General features: G+C 35.8%; 1 non-coding gene across 1 annotated transcript; it reads left to right on the forward strand.

The window, feature by feature from the left end:
• Window positions 1–9,425: 9,425 nt before the first annotated feature.
• On the forward strand, window positions 9,426–9,498 carry TRNAK-UUU (transfer RNA lysine (anticodon UUU)). The gene has a single exon. It is a non-coding gene; the product is annotated as a tRNA-Lys (tRNA).
• The last annotated feature ends 9,720 nt before the right edge of the window (window positions 9,499–19,218 follow it).

A 19,218-nucleotide genomic window follows, 5' to 3' on the forward strand; every position in this document is an offset into this window, starting at 1 on the left:
CAAATTTTACATTTTGTGGAATTTTTTTACTATTTATTAAGCCACTTTGAAAATTGCTGATCCAATGGTCCAGAAAATGTAAAATCAGCGATTTTCAAAGTGGCTTAATAAATAGTAAAAAAATTCCAAAAAATGTAAAATTTGGTCTCCAAGCACATCTTAATATATAGATCGCAACTAACTATTCGGACTTTGAAAATGGAGAAAAAAGATTTGAAAGATAGGGTGCATTTGAATCCTCCTCGTATACATACATACATATATATATAGAGTTAGGCTGGGGTGCTATGGATAGCATAGTGGCCTCTATGCTACGGCTCAATATTTGAGTTTTCAAAATCCAAACGGTCGATCTGAACCGTTCATCTTATTCTCCATATTAATATCTGCTTGGAGACCAAATTTTACATTTTTCTGAATTTTTTTACTATTTATTAAGTATTTTACAAAATTGTTGATCCAACGGTGGCTGCACAAAACAGTAAAACCGTTGGATTAGCGATTTTCAAAGTGGCTTAATAAATAGTAAAAAAATTCAGAAAATTATAAAATTTGGTCTCCAAGCAGATATTAATATGGAGAATAAGATGAACGGTTCGGATCGACCGTTTGGATTTTGAAAACTCAAATATTGAGCCGTAGCATAGAGGCCTCTATGCTATCCATAGCACCCAGCCTAACTCTATATATATATATATATATATATATAGAGAGAGAGAGAGAGAGAGAGAGTAATGCTACGCTACTTTGCAAATTAATTCGGCTGTTTTAATTCGTGTTTCTGACCCTCCGATCTGCTTCAAAAATTGTGTTGATCGGATCTAAAATTGGCGAAACTGGACGTCTCCTATTCAGCCCCCGTTACATATCCTTATCTAATTTATTGAAAATGGAGATCTCCAATTAAAACCCCAGACCTCCCGATCCCTCTCCTCCTCTCTCACGCGAGAAAGAAATGAGGCGATCAGTGCCTCTCTAAACCTAAAGTCGCTCAGGCGATCAACGCCTCTCTAAGTCGCTCAGGCGATCATCGCCTCTCTAAGTCGCTCAGTCGCTCAATCGCCTCTCTCTCAGTCGCTCAGTCGTTCTCCCCTCTCTAAAGTCTAAACCTAGCCTCTCATACCAGTACTTCCCTCCGCCTCCGACTGGTCACTCGAAGACTAAACCTAGCGCCTCTTAGTCGCTCAGTCGCTGCCTCTCTGGTATTGTTGTACAACCTTGTGATTTTTGTTTTTCTGTTGCTTTGAATTAATTAGAATATGGGTGTATGCTTGAATGGTGACTGGTACTGGCGTGATACTAGTTTTCCAATAACAATATTTTGGGCTTGATATCGACAATTAGATGCTGGTTCCCTACCATTCATAACAGTCCGATAGAATTGTTACTAAGAATTATATATCTTTATTATACCTAGACTTTTTTTTTTATCATATGCAATCTACCTTTGCACATGTAAATTTAAAAATAATGCTTGTTCCAGTACTTGATTATTCATCTTTAATTTCATTTTGGAAACTAATATAAATAATTCTTTTTATCTTTGCAGTATAATGTTACTTCCAATCGGAACAATGTCGCTTAATGGGAATTGAAGCATAATATCTTATGAGATTCACTTGTAATGAAGATGTGAGCTGAACTGACAGATGTTCATAGCATCCATGAATTTGGGTTTCATCAACACCTCAATTAATGTAAAAGAGTGTATGATGCCGTATACTAGTGTTATTGCAAACTTCATGTTATTTCTGATTTCATAGCGGGATGTTAATTATGTGTTGTACCAATATAACCTATGTTTTAGGATCTGATACTGGTTTGTGGTACCAGTAGCAATTGGAGAATTTTACAATATCTCTGAGATGTTTGCTGTGATGTAAGGATACTTGTTTAATATTGTCCACGGGCTTTAAAATAATAAAAAAAAAAGTGTTGTGTATTTCTCTCTTTTTTTCTTTTTTTTTCTTTTGTCAGAATTTAGAGATGTATTTGTAATGGCAGTAGAAAACTGGCTGGTACAGGAAACTAGCATAATTTTAAACTAACTGGTACATGAGTGGTACAGGTGGGTTACAGGTTCATTTTTTTTTATTACTGTAGTGCTCAAATAATTACAGTATAATTCAAGATTGGTTGCAAGACTTTAAAATAATAATGTCACAAAAATAAAGAACATAATGATTAAGCCAATGTTGAAATGACAAATTCCATACATGAAATTGTCATACACAAGCACTACAAAGCCTTGCAGCATCTCTAATACATGAGAAATAACAATTATATAGAGATATTCTTCAATGCGCAAAATGAAAATATGAACTTTATAGATTCACATAATAGTAATACAGCAAGTTACAACATCAAAGAATAATAATAACAAATAAGAAGTGTTTTACATTAAGCTGACTTGCAAACTTCATGCATAATTATGATACAGAAAAGCTGACACTTTACAAAAAAGAAAAAAAAATATGAAAACCCGAAAGATTCCTGTATTATCCGTCCCATCAAAACCCGCAGATAATACACGAAAGTTACAACATCGACATCAAAATTTGCAACCCAACCAGTATGTCCTCTTGGTCATGTTTTTGCATAAGTTGGTTGAGTTCCAGTTCTGCCCCTACCTTGCTTGAGCCACTGATATTTCCTGATCTAGTGCCAATGTATACCTTGGAGCTTGTAGAGAACCTTCTTGAATACCTTTGTAGCAACAGCAATCTCAAAAGCTTGCAGAGAACCTTATGTTCTGGTCATGTTACAATGCATCCTTTAGTTTAAGAAAGAAAAATGAGAAAGCATTTGTCAGCACCGCTAAGAGAGCTTTTATTCTATTTTCTATTTCGGTCTTGCATTTTAGCTTCTTCTTTTTTCCATTCACTGATTTGCCCAGGCTTCCATAAATACCAATTCAAGATATACTACCCAACAAGGAATTAAATATGAGGCTTCTGTATAATTTTAATTCTATTGGTAAGGCATACAGGTCCTAGTTCAAATTTTGTCCTGCTATTTTTTCATCTTCATTGTTATCCTTTAATTGTACCATATATCACTCTGGTATGGTACAGGTGAAAATTGGCAAAGTTTGCAACCCTGATTATAAAGTGAGCAACAGTCTGTTATTTTGCTGCCTCTCCATTTTGTGTTGAAAATTGCCAAGTGTACTTCTATTGATTACTCAATCATATTCAAAATTGCCAATGTTGTCAGCTATATGCCAATAATACCAATGGTGCTGGTCAATGGAAATGAGGGAATTGGGACGGGATGGAGCACTTCTGTGCCGAACTATAACCCTAGGGACATAAAAAGAGAGAGAGAGAGAGAGAGAGAGAGAGAGAGAGCACCTGGCAAGAGAGGCAGCGACTTAGCGACTAAGAGGCGCTAGGTTTAGACTCCGAGTGACCAGTCGGAGGCGAAGGGAAGTACTGGGCGAATTCAACTGGCCGACTGAGCGACTGAGCGATGTCGCTTCTTTTCTTTTTTGCGTGAGAGAGAAGGAGAGGGGTCGGGGAAATCTAGGGTTTAGGTTTTCGCTCAGCTCAGTCGCCATGAGGAGAAGAAGAAGAGGGTCGGGGAGCGTCTGGGGTTTAATGGGAGATCTCCAGTTCCTTTAATTTGACAAAGGATATGTGCAGGGCTTGGACAGGAGACATCCAGTTCCGCCAATTTTAGATCCGATCAACACAATTTTTAAAGAAGATCGGAGGGTCAGAAATACGAATTAAAACAGCCGAATTAATTTGCAAAGTAGCGTAGCATTACTCTCTCTCTCTATATATATATATATATATAGAGTTAGGCTAGGGTGCTATGGATAGCATAGTGGCCTCTATGCTACGGCTCAATATTCGAGTTTTCAAAATCCAAACGGTCGATCCGAACCGTTCATCTTATTCTCCATATTAATATCTGCTAGGAGACCAAATTTTATAATTTTCTGAATTTTTTTACTATTTATTAAGCCACTTTGAAAATCGCTAATCCAACGGTTTTACTGTTTTGTGCAGCCACCGTTGGATCAACAATTTTGTAAAATACTTAATAAATAGTAAAAAAATTCAGAAAAATGTAAAATTTTGTCTCCAAGCAGATATTAATATGGAGAATAAGATGAACGGTTCGGATCGACCGTTTGGATTTTGAAAACTCAAATATTGAGCCGTAGCATAGAGGCCACTATGCTATCCATAGCACCCCAGCCTAACTCTATATATATATATATATATAGAGTACGGCTAACGCGCTTCCTCTAGCATATGGGCCGAAATGCTTCCGGTGGAAAGTTAAAATTTCAAAATCCAAAAAGTCGATCTGAATCGTTCATCTTCTTCTCCTTATTAATATCTGCTTGGAGACCAAATTTTACATTTTTCTGAAATTTTTTACTATTTATTAAGCCATTTTGAAAATCGCTGATCCAACGGTAGCTTCTGATTTTTACTGTTTGGTAAGCCACCGTTGGATCAGCAATTTTCAAAGTGGCTTAATAAATAGTACAAAATTTCAGAAAAATGTAAAATTTGGTCTCCAAGCAGATATTAATATGGAGAAGAAGATGAACGGTTCAGATCGACTTTTTGGATTTTGAAATTTCAAATTTCCACCGGAAGTATTTCGGCCCAGATGCTAGAGGAAGCGCGTTAGCCGTACTCATATATATATATATATATATATATATACACATTTCGGCCCATATGCTAGAGGAAGCGCGTTAGCCGTACTCATATATATATATATATATATATAGAGATGGGCTATTATACATTGCAATGTATAGGACCCTTCGTGCATTGGATTATGGTTCGTTGGATTGGCTATAAGATTTGTGCAGATCAGTGCGGATCAGTTCGCTGACCAATTCAAATTTTCAGAAATTTTACTCTCAAGTGACTGGAGGCATCCGGTCAGCACCTCTCTCTTCCCACATTTCCCCTCCCCCATCCCCTCTCAGAAAGGAAAAAGAAGACGACGAAAAACCTAGCCTCAGGCGACTCGTGTGCCACCCCTCCTCCGCCGACCCCCATCATCTCTCGCAAAGAATCGATCTACTCCCTCGCACCTCTTTCCCTTGGTCGTTCTCTCTCGCCATCGCTCTTCTCCTTCTCTCGCTCTCCGTGTTTCACTCGTTCCCAGTTGCTAACTCTTGATTCCCCTCTCAGTGATTCTACTTTTCTATTAAATGATTGAAGAAAAAGATTTCTACTCTACGAAATGCAATGTTCATGGAAATCTATGTCAATATACTGGATACCATTCGAATCTGTCTTCACAATTTTTGAGAAAGATTTATGTGTACTTATTTTTTTCAATTTTACAAATTGCAAAGTCGGTATAGAGTGGTATGATAGTATGATAGTTGTGAGGGTGCATACGGGGATTGTTGTTCCAATTACTTCCCAATTAAATTGACTTTTACAGTTTTATACATATCTCTTGAAGGTTCTCTTCTAGATCAACCTGGTACTCTTCAGTTATCTGACAAACGAGATTGAATTGGGATGTAGTAGAAACCGGTACTTAAAGATTTCATCCCGAAAGTAGAAGGCTCAGTAGTTTTCTCAATGTCAGCAAAGATGTATAGAAAATCAATTAATTGTTCAATCTGTGGCCTTTCTACAGTCTCGCATGTATAAAATTAAAACTACTACTCTAAAGAAGTTGAAGTTGAAGTTTCGGTTAATTCCAAGCAAGAATAAGGACATGAGATGTTAAAGAACCTAATATAAAAAGAAAAAGAAAATTGAATAGCAACAGATACATAAACCAAAATTTCACAAAATAAATGTGTTTAAGATAAAACAACAATTCATGTTTCTTTTAAAATTGTTTACACAAGCAAATAGCAATTTTTAAATGCAAGACTCCACAAACCAAGTCATTTCACCATGCTAAACATTACACAAGCTCCATCATACAAAGCTAAATTATGAATTCATGACAAAAAAATTCTAAATTACAAAGCTCCATCATACAACATCATCCTCGTATATTGCTCAGAAGGCTTGTTAGCAGCTTCAATTTCCTGCCAGAAGGAACAGTGAATGGCCTTGTGCTTATGCAACAATTGGTTTGATGTGGAAATCACATGACCTAACTCTCATATTTCCCAAACCCATATCATGAATTGATGAGTTTTAATTTGGTTGTGTGTTGACTATTTGTCGTCACTGTTCCTGGAATAAAGGCAAAAAGTATGTTGAAAGAAAATGGCAAGTACAAGATCACTTGATAATAATTATAATAAAAAGATCAATAGAAGCTTAGTTTTAAATATAAATAGAGAAATCATTCCATTATGATAAGTACCACAGTTCATTTGGATTCCGTACCAGAATCAGATATGCACCGGTACGAGATCTGAAACCATATAAGATGGACTGAGTACAATCAAATTGGTAATAGAGAGACTTACCAGGAGAAGCGAACGGGTTCGTGCTCGATCAAGAAAGAGGCGGCTGGTTTGTGGAGCACCATCAAGCGCATGAGTAAGAGCGAGAGAAGGAGAAGAGCGATGGCGAGAGAGAACGACCAAGGGAAAGAGGTGCGAGGGAGTAGATCGATTCTTTGCGAGAGATGATGGGGGTCGGCGGAGGAGGGGTGGCACACGAGTCGCCTGAGGCTAGGTTTTTCGTCTTCTTCTTTTTCCTTTCTGAGAGGGGATGGGGGAGGGGAAATGTTGGAAGAGAGAGGTGGGGACCGGATGCCTCCAGTCACTTGAGAGTAAAATTTCTGAAAATTTGAATTGGTCAACGAACTGATCCGCACTGATCTGCACAAATCTTATAGCCAATCCAACGAACCATAATCCAATGCACGAAGGGTCCTATACATTGCAATGTATAATAGCCTATCTCTCTCTCTCTCTCTATATATATATATAGAGAGTAAGGCTTGGGTGCTATGGATAGCATAGAGGGCTACGGTGCTACGGCTCAATATTCAAGTTTTCAAAATCTTAATGGTCGATCCGAACCGTTCATCTTGTTCTCCATATTAATATTTGTTTGGAGACCAAATTTTATATTTTTTGAAAATTTTTTACTATTTTTTTAGCTAGGTAGAAAATCACTTGATCTAAAATATTATGCACCATTCAGATATTTGATTTTCTACCAATCTAAAATAATAGTAAAAATTTTTCAAAAAATGTAAAATTTGGTCTTCAAACACATATTAATATGAAGAACAAGATGAACGGTTCGGATTGACCGTTAGGATTTTGAAAACTCAAATATTAAGCCGTAGCATCGTAGCCCTCTATGCTATCCATAGCACCCAAGCCTTACTCTATATATATATATATATATATAGAGTATGGCTAACGCGCTTCCTCTAGCATATGGGCCGAAATGCTTCCGGTGGAAATTTGAAATTTCAAAATCCAAAAAGTCGATCTGAACCGTTCATCTTCTTCTCCATATTAATATCTACTTGGAGACCAAATTTTACATTTTTCTGAAATTTTTTACTATTTATTAAGCCATTTTGAAAATCGCTGATCCAACGGTAGCTTCTGATTTTTACTGTTTGGTAAGCCACCGTTGGATCAGCGATTTTCAAAGTGGCTTAATAAATAGTAAAAAATTTCAGAAAAATGTAAAATTTGGTCTCCAAGTAGATATTAATATGGAGAAGGAGATGAACGGTTCAGATCGACTTTTTGGATTTTGAAATTTCAAATTTCCACCGGAAGCATTTCGGTCCATATGCTAGAGGAAGCGCGTTAGCCTATCTCTCTATATATATACACTTGTTTGGAATTATTTTACTATTTATTAAGTATTTAACAAAATCGCTATATTCAGACTGTTTAATTTTTGTACCCATCTTAATAAATAGTAAAAAAATTCAGAAAAATGTAAAATTTGATCTGCAAGCACATTTTAATATATCCAACAAGTTGAACGGTTTGAATCGACTGTTTGGACTTTCTAAACATAGGGTGTAACCGGGGTCACCAAAAAAATGGTTTAATCCGATCCCTCCTCATATATATATATAGAGTTAGGCTGGGGTGCTATGGATAGCATAGTGGCCTCTATGCTACGGCTCAATATTCGAGTTTTCAAAATCCAAACAGTCGATCCGAACCGTTCATCTTATTCTCCATATTAATATCTGCTTGGAGACCAAATTTTACATTTTTCTGAATTTTTTTACTATTTATTAAGTATTTTACAAAATTGTTGATCCAACGGTGGCTGCACAAAACAGTAAAACCGTTGGATTAGCGATTTTCAAAGTGGCTTAATAAATAGTAAAAAAATTCAGAAAATTATAAAATTTGGTCTCCAAGTAGATATTAATATGGAGAATAAGATGAACGGTTCGGATCGACCGTTTGGATTTTGAAAATTCGAATATTGAGCCGTAGCATAGAGGCCACTATGCTATCCATAGCACCCCAGCCTAACTCTATATATATATATGAGGAGGGATCGTATTAAACCATTTTTTTGGTGAACCCGGTTACACCCTATGTTTAGAAAGTCCAAACAGTCGATTCAAACCGTTCAACTTGTTGGATATGTTAAAATGTGCTTGCAGATCAAATTTTACATTTTTCTGAATTTTTTTACTATTTATTAAGATGGGTACAAAAATTAAACAGTCTGAATATAGCGATTTTGTTAAATACTTAATAAATAATAAAAAAATTCCAAAAAATGTAAAATTTGATCTGCAAGCACATTTTAACATATGCAACAAGTTGAACGGTTTGGATCGACTGTTTGGAATTTGAAAATTTTGAAAATGGAAAGTGTAATTCGGTGTCACCAAAAAAGGGTGTAATCGGATCCCTCCTCTATATATGCCTCAATTTTTTGTGCCTCCACTATGCCTCCATCTTTTAAAACTATCACATTTCAATTTTGTTTTTATGTAAATCATTAAGTTCAAAAATCAATGTCTAGAAATCATCCAAATTAGTGTGTTTTTTTACAAGCTCTTGATGACAATAAAAATAAAATTGAAATGTCATAATTTTTTACACGTGCATAGAAAAAATGACGTAGATCATATCCAACGGTTTTATTTTGACTTTTAAGTTTTAAATTTTGAATTATTAAAGTTTTTAAAAATGAAGGCATAGTAGAGGCACAAAAAATAGAGGCATTTTAACCCTCCTCATATATATATATGTTACTATTTGAAACATTTTAACTAGATCGCGCGTCCAATATAATCCGAATTTGATTCGAGATGCAAGTAATGGAGATGGGTTCGCATTTGAATTCTCAAATTCTTGTTAATCTGTAAATTTTTGTGATATCTCAATCAAATAGGAAAAAACCGAAAATCCATACAGCTGCAATTTACAGTTTACAAGACCACATTATAAATCCGGCGTTAAGAATCGATGGAATTTCCTGCTAAAATGGAAGTTTTGAATTAACCTTTTAAGTTGACATGTGGCCGTCTTAGCTCAGTTGTTACAGCGCATGGCTTTTAACCATGTGGTCATGGGTTCGAATCCCACAGACGGCGGCGGGGCGGCGTAGAGATTTTCTAATGTACATTGTTTTTTTTATCCTGATACAGGCATACAACACGGGTGGATGAATACGTTGCTCCCAACAGATGGACAGCGTCGGGCAGTTTTACCCAGCATTGCACTTTGATTCCTCTCCTTGATAAATCACAAGTCATTGTAGGCAGCTAAAATTTAGGAATTGAATATATGGAGAGTGGAAAATCAGAAAAATAAGTTGTATTTCTTTATTTGTTCTCATACAAACCTATATATGCGTTACATCTTTCATTCAAATTCCTAAACTATTCTATAATCATTTTTACCAAAAAGACCCTACAAAACCCAAAATACCGAAAACATACATAAATCTCAACACTCCCCCTTAAGATGGGCAAAAGATATCTATCAAGCCCATCTTGTCACAAAACCTAACTAGATCTATTGAGCTAAGTCCTTTGGTGAGACAGTCAGCTACTTGATCTCTAGTAGCTACATGACTCAGCTCCAATAGTCCACTTTCCAGCTTTTCCTTTATGACGAACCTATCGATCTCCACATGCTTGGTTCTGTCATGCTGCACAGGATTGTTGGCAATGATGATCGCTGACTTGCTATCGCACCACAACTTCATTTTAGCTCCGTGATTCATCTTGAGTTCTTCCAATAACCTCTTCAGCCACAACAACTACAAGAATGAGACACTTTTCGCGAGGATAAAAAAGTGACTTTTTGCAACAGACTACTCTCATTGTTCAGCTTTTTCTTTTTGCAACGGTACTTTTTGCGACGGACGACCGTCATAAATGCACTTTTTCCCTCGCAAAAAGTATCTACTTTGTTGTAGTGTACATCTCAGCAACTCCTAATGCCATAGCCCTGTACTCAGCTTCTGCCGTCGATCTTGAAACAACCGGCTGCTTCTTGCTCTTCTAGGAGACCAAATTGCCCCCTACAAACATGCAGTAGCCAGCTGTGGACCTCCTGTCATCTTGGTAACTGGCCCAGTCAGAGTCACAATAGCCCTCAATGTTCATGTGTCAATTCTGCCTGAAAATCAAGTCCTTCCCTAGTGTATTCTTCAGGTACCTCAGAATGTGATGCACTGCGTCCATATGGCCCTTCCTAGGGTCATGCATCTAGTGGCTCACCACGCTCACTGCAAATGAGATATCGGGAAATGTATGTGTCAAATAGATCAATCTGCCTACCAGTCTCTGGTACCTCTCACGATCAACCTGATCTCCTGCATCTGCACTTATCTTGGCCTTCACATCAATTGGAGAAACTGCAGGCCTGCACCCCAACATGCCTGTTTCTGTGAGCAAATTTAGGACATACTTCATTTGGGATAGAACAATCCCCCCTGCTCCACGAGCCACCTCAATCCCAAGGAAGTATCTAAGCTGTCCCAAATCCTTCACCTCGGATTCATTCCCTAATTTTTCCTTCAACCGTGCAATTTCCCCCTCATATCCTCGGTAATGATTATATCATCGACATACACAGCCAACATAGTAATGTGACCACCATGTCGTCGAGAAAATACCGTGTGGTCAGCATTGATTTGCTGATAGCCCATGCCTACCATAGCCTTCCTGAACCTATCAAACCAGGCCCGAGGGGACTGCTTCAACCCATAAAGCGACCTCTTGAGCCTGCACACCTTACCCACTGTCTGGTTTGTGCCAAACCCTGGTGTACACCTCCTCCAACAAATCACCATGAAGAAATGCATTCTTCACGTTGAGTTGGTGTAACTGCCACCCCTCATTCGCTGTCATGGAAATCAATGTCCTCACTGTGCTCATCTTTGCCACGGGTGCAAATGTCTCATCATAGTCAATGCCATAGGTTTGACTGTACCCCTTTGCTACCAACCTAGCCTTGTAGCGCTCAACCAGACCCTCTGGATTCTGCTTCACTGTGAAGACCCACTTGCATCCAACATCCTTCTTGCCTGGTGGTAGTGACAGAAGCTCCAAGGTTTTGTTCTTTTCGAGGGTCTCGAGCTCTTCTAGCATGGCTGCTTTCCATTTCAAATCTCCCTTAGCAACCTGCCAACACTTAGGGATAGAGACAGTGTCTAATGATGCAATGAACGCTCTATGTACCGGTGATATGTGTGAGTAAGAAACAAACTGGGCAATCTCATGTGGGAAATCATATCGGTCAGGAGGAATGCCCGCATTCTCGCGAGGAGTCCTTCTTACTGATAGGGGAGTGGGAAGAGTAGAGAGAGGAATCATAACACTTGTGTATTCTAAGTCTGTGGTGGATTATGTAAGTGTCTCAGGAGTCGGAGTAAGCAAGGACAAGGAACTTGGCACAGGTGGCACTGTAGGCACGGCTCCCTCATTCTGCTTATTTCTTCTCACATACACCTCACGGTATCTCGACTCCCCTTGAGCCTGAGTTCTACCTCCTTCAGACCCATTCCTCTCAACTTCCGGCTCAACCACAGCGGAATCCTCCATTTGCGGCTTAATCATGGCTGAATCCTCCTTTTCCGGCTCAACCACAGCCCAATCCTCCTTTTCTGGCTCAACCCTAGCCGAATCCTCCTTTTCCAGCTCAACCCTAGCCGAATCCACCAGTGGGCAAGAAATACCACCCACACTCACTATCCTCTCACCATCACTACTACTCTCCTCCTCTCGCCTCATACCTCCTGTATCGAGTGAGTCTCCAAAGGGTGATATAGTCTCTGAGGAGTAGTAAGGTTCGAGCTCGCGGAATGTAACATCCATACTCACAAACAATCTTCTCTCTTCCGGACTCCAGCACACATAACCTTTTTAAGTAGCTGAGTACCCCACAAAAATACACCTCACAACTCTCGGATCCAACTTTCCCACTGTTGGTCTGTTGTCTTTCACAAAGCACACACAACCAAATACTTTTGGATGAAGAATACCCCCATTGTCTCCTTTCAACATCACACACGGAGTCTGTCACTCCAACACTCTAGATGACATTCTATTGATCAATTGTGCGGCTGTCAGGACTGCTTGTCCCCACAAATGTTTCGGAACATTCATGGAGATCTCATGCACCGGGCTACCTCTAACAAGTGTCTATTCTTCCTCTCTGCCACTCCATTTTGTGCTGGTGTGTAAGGGCACGTGGTCTGATGATGTATCCCATGAACTGACAAATACTCCTCGAATGCCTTGTTTGTATATTCGGTCTCATTATCGGATCTCAGTGCCTTCACCACAGCACCATACTGAGTCTGAGCTGCCTTATGAAAATCCTTAAAGCAAGCAAGTACATCACTCTTGTTCTTCATCAAGTATAACCATGTGACACGAGAATAACAATCGATGAAAGTCACAAAAAATCTATACTCATTCATCGAAGTTGTTGAGCAAGGCTCCAATACATTCGAGTGTATCAAATCAAAGGCATGAGAACTCCTACTTCCTGAGCTTATATACGAACTCCTTGTATGCTTCCCAAACTCACATCCATCACATACAAATTTCTGTTTGTCAGCTTTCTCATACTTTGATGGATACAAACGTTCCAGTAGGCTGAAGGAAGAGTGTGGAGATAAATGAGGGACAGGGATAAGGGTTATCATATAATTATTCTTAATAAAATTCGTGGGTTGTCTTTAATTAGCAGAAAAGAAAAGAAAAGATAAATAAATAATTTGGGCCTAAATTAGATCAACATGAAATTTAAACATTGATATATGGGCCTTTTTGTGCATAGGCCCAAAGAATGGACTGATTTAATTTGTTAGTGGCGGACAAAATTCCCAAAATAATGCAATGCCCACTTAATTCACTCTTCAACACCTCACTTGCCAAGGCAGCCGAACCTTGATTTAAACTAGCTAGTCACATTTAGGGTGTGCTCCAATTGAAGGGAACGGAGGGGAGGGGAGGGGACGGGAGGCTGGGTGAAAAATTCGAAATTTACTTGCTCCACAACTCAATATCGGAAGGAAGGGAAAGATCTCAAAGTAACGCTTTTACTCTCGACGGACGAAATTCGTCACCCTCAAATCGGGGTGTAGCCGAAGGAAAAGAGTTACACGAGTTACCACTAATTTACACGAGTTACCCTTTTCCCGCGTGCTTTATATCTCCATTTTCGTATTCCCTCCACTTTTGTTCTTCTCAGGTCGATTTCTCATACGCGGTGTTTTTTTGTCTCCGTTTTTATGGTCTCCGTCACTTGCCGGGTAAGTTCGCAAGATTTTTTTTTTTTTTTTTTTGTCGTGATACCTTGGTGAAAAGAAAGAGAAGATTGTATTCTTCACACAGTTAAATTACCGTGATACAAACCAGATAGCGAGGAAGAATTTTCATCATTATATTTTAATGAAATTGTCAAGGGTCAAGGTTGTAGTTCGAAAATGATTGTATCATTTGCCTAAAGCACCAGATACGTAGATATATCATGGGTGATATTGAGTGACCAGTTTGGGTTAAATTTCATGTACAAGTCATTCAAAGAATTCTCAAGATAACACTAGTGGAAAAATAGAAATCAGGATCGGTTATATACACATATCAGTATCGGAATCCAACCGATCCTGATGAAGGCGATACTGATACTATCAGGATCGGTTTTATATTTTTCAAGAACCGATCCAAATAGAAACTATTAGGATCGGTTTTTTAATAGAACCGATCTTAATAGTTGTTATCTAGATCGGTTTTTGACTAAGAACCGATCCCGATACGTACTATCAAGATCGGTTTTTATATAAGAACCGATCTTGATAGTATTTTCGAATTTTTTTTTTAAATTACATAACAACCGATCCTGATACGTACTATCAAGATCGGTTTTATATTAAAACCGATCTTGATTGTATTTCAGATCATAATTCCAAAAAAAAAAAAAAAAAACTTTTAGGATCGGTTTTTATTTAAAAACCGATCCTAAAAGTTTTTTTTTTTTTTTTTTTTTTTTTTTTAGAATTAGGATCGGTTATTTTAAACAATCGATCCTAATAGTAGTAATCTGGATCGGTTGTTTAAAATAACTGATCCTGATGTTTTATTGAAGCTAAAAAAAATATTTTTATTTATTTGACCAGCTTCCATATATATTTTGCTGGCCAGCATCCTAAATTTTTTTTTGTTGCACAGTAAGAAGCAATAATCAATTAAATATCATATACACATTCTAAATTAATTATCATACACATCTTAAACTATTACAAAAAATTCATGTACTTCATAAAAAGTTTTGTGAAGCATTACATGTTATAACAAGAAATTTAAATTCCAAAAAAAAATTAATTAACAAACATACAATTGACTAATTGGGCTATTTCTTCAATTAACACACATTTATACAATATACACATTTATGCAATTAATGTAAAGCACAACAATAAAAAAATCAATAATTACCTCTTTTGCAATCACATCACTTGAGATTAAAAAAGACCCTAAAAACAAAAACAAAGGTAACAATTAGATGGAAAAACATTTTCCAATAAAAAATACAAAAAAATGTGTTTTAAAAGTATAATAATGAGAAAATTAGATAAAGCTAATACCATGATAGTTGATCGGCCGGATGATTAAGTAACTTGAGAGAGATGTCCTCAAAACTGTAAAACAATATATAAACACCATTAATTAATTTTTGAAACAATAAAACAAATTAAAAACTGGCACAATTGAGTCGGAGGTGCGAGAGGCTCGGATTTGAGAGAAAGAGACGGAGAGAAAGAGAGAGAGAGACACGGAGGAGAGGGAGAGACGGAGACAGAGAGAGAGAGACAGAGTACTGAGGATTTGAGAGGAAGATACGGAGACAGAGACAGAGATGCTAAATTGAAAATGAGAGGCGCGAAATGAAAATAAGAAGAACCCTAGCTAAGCTGGTTATATAGGAATTATCATTAGGATCGGTTGTTTATAAAGAACCGATCCTAATAGTATCAGGATCGGTTTTATAATAAAAAAACCGATCCTGATACTAATTTTTTTGTATAAAAATAGTATCAGGATCGGTTTTTTATTATAAAAAACCGATCTTGATACAAATTTTTTTTTTCAAAATTGATTCTGTAAAAAAATAAAAAATAAAAAAAAAAATAATCAGGGTCGGTTTTTTATAAAAAACCGATCCTAATAGTATCAGGATCGGTTTTTTATAAAAAACCGACCCTGATTTTTTTTTTTTTTTTTTTTTTACAGAATCAATTTTGAAAAAAAAAAATTGTATCAGGATCGGTTTTATTGCTAAAAACCGATCCTGATAGTATCTGGATCGGTTTTTAGCAATAAAACCGATCCAGATAGTTTTTTTCTTTTATTTGGAAACTCTTTTCATATGGTTATGTTTAAATAAATATAAAAAATTACATATTAGAAATATAAGTTAATTATTTAATAGAAATTTTATTTAATTTTCAAATTCTACTTAAATAATATTAAACAGGAGATAGGTACTATTTGACATTGACATTTCATTAATGTAATTTTGATGAAAATTAATGTAATTTATATTATTAAAATTTATGTGATAATATAATTAATTATTTGACATTGATATTTCATTTTGAAGTCATTTTGACTATTGAATATTTTTATACAATCATGCATGATGCATCAATGACTTGTGCCATATAATAATATACATAGGACTTGAACCCTTGTTGTGTGGGGTTGTGAAGGAACGAATACGAACATTAGCATTTGGTCGATCGGAACCGTTAAAATGAAAGAATGTCATATTAATTTCACCATTATAAAATTTGATACAATTCGGGATTCATTTACTAGTTCATCAAAGCAAAACAATATAGCAACATCGCACGGCCGTAAATAGTTTACGTTGGATCTTAATATTATTTAAGTAGAATTTGAAAATTAAATAAAATTTCTATTAAATAATTAACTTATATTTCTAATATGTAATTTTTTATATTTATTTAAACATAACCATATGAAAAGATTTTCCAAATAAAAGAAAAAAAACTATCTGGATCGGTTTTATTGCTAAAAACCGATCCAGATAGTTTTTTTCTTTTATTTGGAAACTCTTTTCATATGGTTATGTTTAAATAAATATAAAAAATTACATATTAGAAATATAAGTTAATTATTTAATAGAAATTTTATTTAATTTTCAAATTCTACTTAAATAATATTAAACAGGAGATAGGTACTATTTGACATTGATATTTCATTAATGTAATTTTGATGAAAATTAATGTAATTTATATTATTAAAATTTATGTGATAATATAATTAATTATTTGACATTGATATTTCATTTTGAAGTCATTTTGACTATTGAATTTTTTTATACAATCATGCATGATGCATCAATGACTTGTGCCATATAATAATATACATAGGACTTGAACCCTTGTTGTGTGGGGTTGTGAAGGAACGAATACGAACATTAGCATTTGGTCGATCGGAACCGTTAAAATGAAAGAATGTCATATTAATTTCACCATTATAAAATTTGATACAATTCGGGATTCATTTACTAGTTCATCAAAGCAAAACAATATAGCAACATCGCACGACCGTAAATAGTTTACGTTGGATCTTAATATTATTTAAGTAGAATTTGAAAATTAAATAAAATTTCTATTAAATAATTAACTTATATTTCTAATATGTAATTTTTTATATTTATTTAAACATAACCATATGAAAAGATTTTCCAAATAAAAGAAAAAAACTATCAGGATCGGTTTTATTGCTAAAAACCGATCCAGATACTATCAGGATCGGTTTTTAGCAATAAAACCGATCCTGATACAATTTTTTTTTTTCAAAATTGGTTCTGTAAAAAAAAAAAAAATCAGGGTCGGTTTTTTATAAAAAACCGATCCTAATAGTATCAGGATCGGTTCTTTATAAAAAACCGACCCTGATTTTTTTTTTTTTTTTTTTTTTTTTTGCAGAACCAATTTTGAAAAAAAAAATTGTATCAGGATCAGTTGTTCTAAACAACCGATCCTAATAGTTTAACTATTAGGATCGGTTTTTTAGAACAACTGATCCTGATACTATCAGGATCGGTTTTTTAGAACAACCGATCCTGATAGTATCAGGATCGGTTTTATAAAAAACCGATCCGGATAGTTCACAAATTAGGATCGGTTGACTAAAAAACCCGATCTAACTAGTTTTTAGGATCGGTTTTGTTCAGAAAACCGATCCAGATAGGTATTAGTATCGGTTGTTTCAAATAACCGATCCAGATAGGCCGATCCTGATTCATGTTTTTCCACTAGTGTAATGATGATGCTTGATTATGCAATTTACTAAACTTTTGTATGCACGCAAGCTATTCGATAAGAGTCAGCATACTTTTGTTTTTGTGTACCAATCCAATAGTAGTTTAGGTGTATGTCTGATTTGGGATTTTTTGACATACGTCTCTTTTGACATATCTCTTTCTAATCAAGAATCCCGATATGTTAGATGCTCTCCTTGGATGTCCTTTAAGTGAGCGTAAGAAACTTCTAGAAATTATGTCCCTCAATTAAGGTAGTTGAACCACTACCCTTTTGTTTGATGCTATATATGTATGCATCGTTTTTGTGGATAAAGACTTGTGAAGGTATATATTTTGTAATAGTTGGTGATAGTTTTTGTATTGACAAAGGTATATTTTGTGAAAAAACCTTGATATATTTAAAGACTTTATTATGCTTGATTATACTTGATTATATATGATGATGCTTTATTATACTTTTGGTATGATCTTTGATTTTTTTTACTTTGGAAGGGCTTGTTTGTACTATTCAACTTATTTAAGGGACTGACATTGCACAATATTTATACAAGTTTGTAGTCAGTAATCTACTGGTACAACTGCAAGTCACTATGGATGCAAAAATTTGGCAAGTAGTTATGTACTGATTTGTGAGTGATTGAGTTTGCCGTACTTACTGGTAAACTAGGCAAGAATAGATGGAATCAAGCTCCCAAGAGATAAATGGTGTCAGGGAGAAAGTTTTGCTAAGATCCTCAACATTTACAATTTTGCAAGCTAGAGGGGTCTGATGCTTAATTTTGCAATGGTTGGAAACTTTTTGTTCATGGTATAGAGCATGCACCTGCTACTTGAAAACTTTTACTTTGCTTTATGATGAAATCCTAACATGGTATAAAGGGGCCTGCTTCTTGTTGGCTTTCTCTCCTTCAATTGCTCTGACAGTACCAATGACTGGTACCACATAATTATATAATATACACGAAATTCAATTGAACCAAGTTTTAAAATGAAGAAGCGCATATAGCATTTATAATCATCAAAGCATAATTTGTGAAGATGTACATTTATTTAATTATTTATATATTACCAGAGCAGGTTGTGAAGGGCTTCTCTATTTTGTTTATGTGAGGGTAAATTAGTAATTTTAGATAAAATATAAGTTAAATTAAAAAAGTATTCAATTCCTCCCTTTCCTCGATATGTTTCTCTGGAGCAAGTAAACACCTTAAAAATTCCCCTTCTCCCTCCCGTCCCCTCCCCTCCCATCGTCTCCCCTCCCCTTCCTTCCCCCTCTACTTAAACTTCTGGAGCACAGTCTTAAGGTAGCTTCCAACTCACAATGGGTTGTGTTCTAATTTTTTCTTATGGGCTTCTTTTTATCGAGAATTTTTAGTACAGCTGTGACAGGACATCATTTAGGCTCTTTTTTAATTTTGACTATGGGATTCTTAGTTTAAAAATAAAACCGGGGGCTTTAGAACAAGCAAAATTGAGGCGTATTCAATAAAAAAAAAAAA

Source organism: Carex rostrata, chromosome 32 (assembly GCF_964058835.1).
Source record: "Carex rostrata chromosome 32, lpCarRost1.2, whole genome shotgun sequence".
Taxonomy (NCBI): Eukaryota; Viridiplantae; Streptophyta; class Magnoliopsida; order Poales; family Cyperaceae; genus Carex; species Carex rostrata.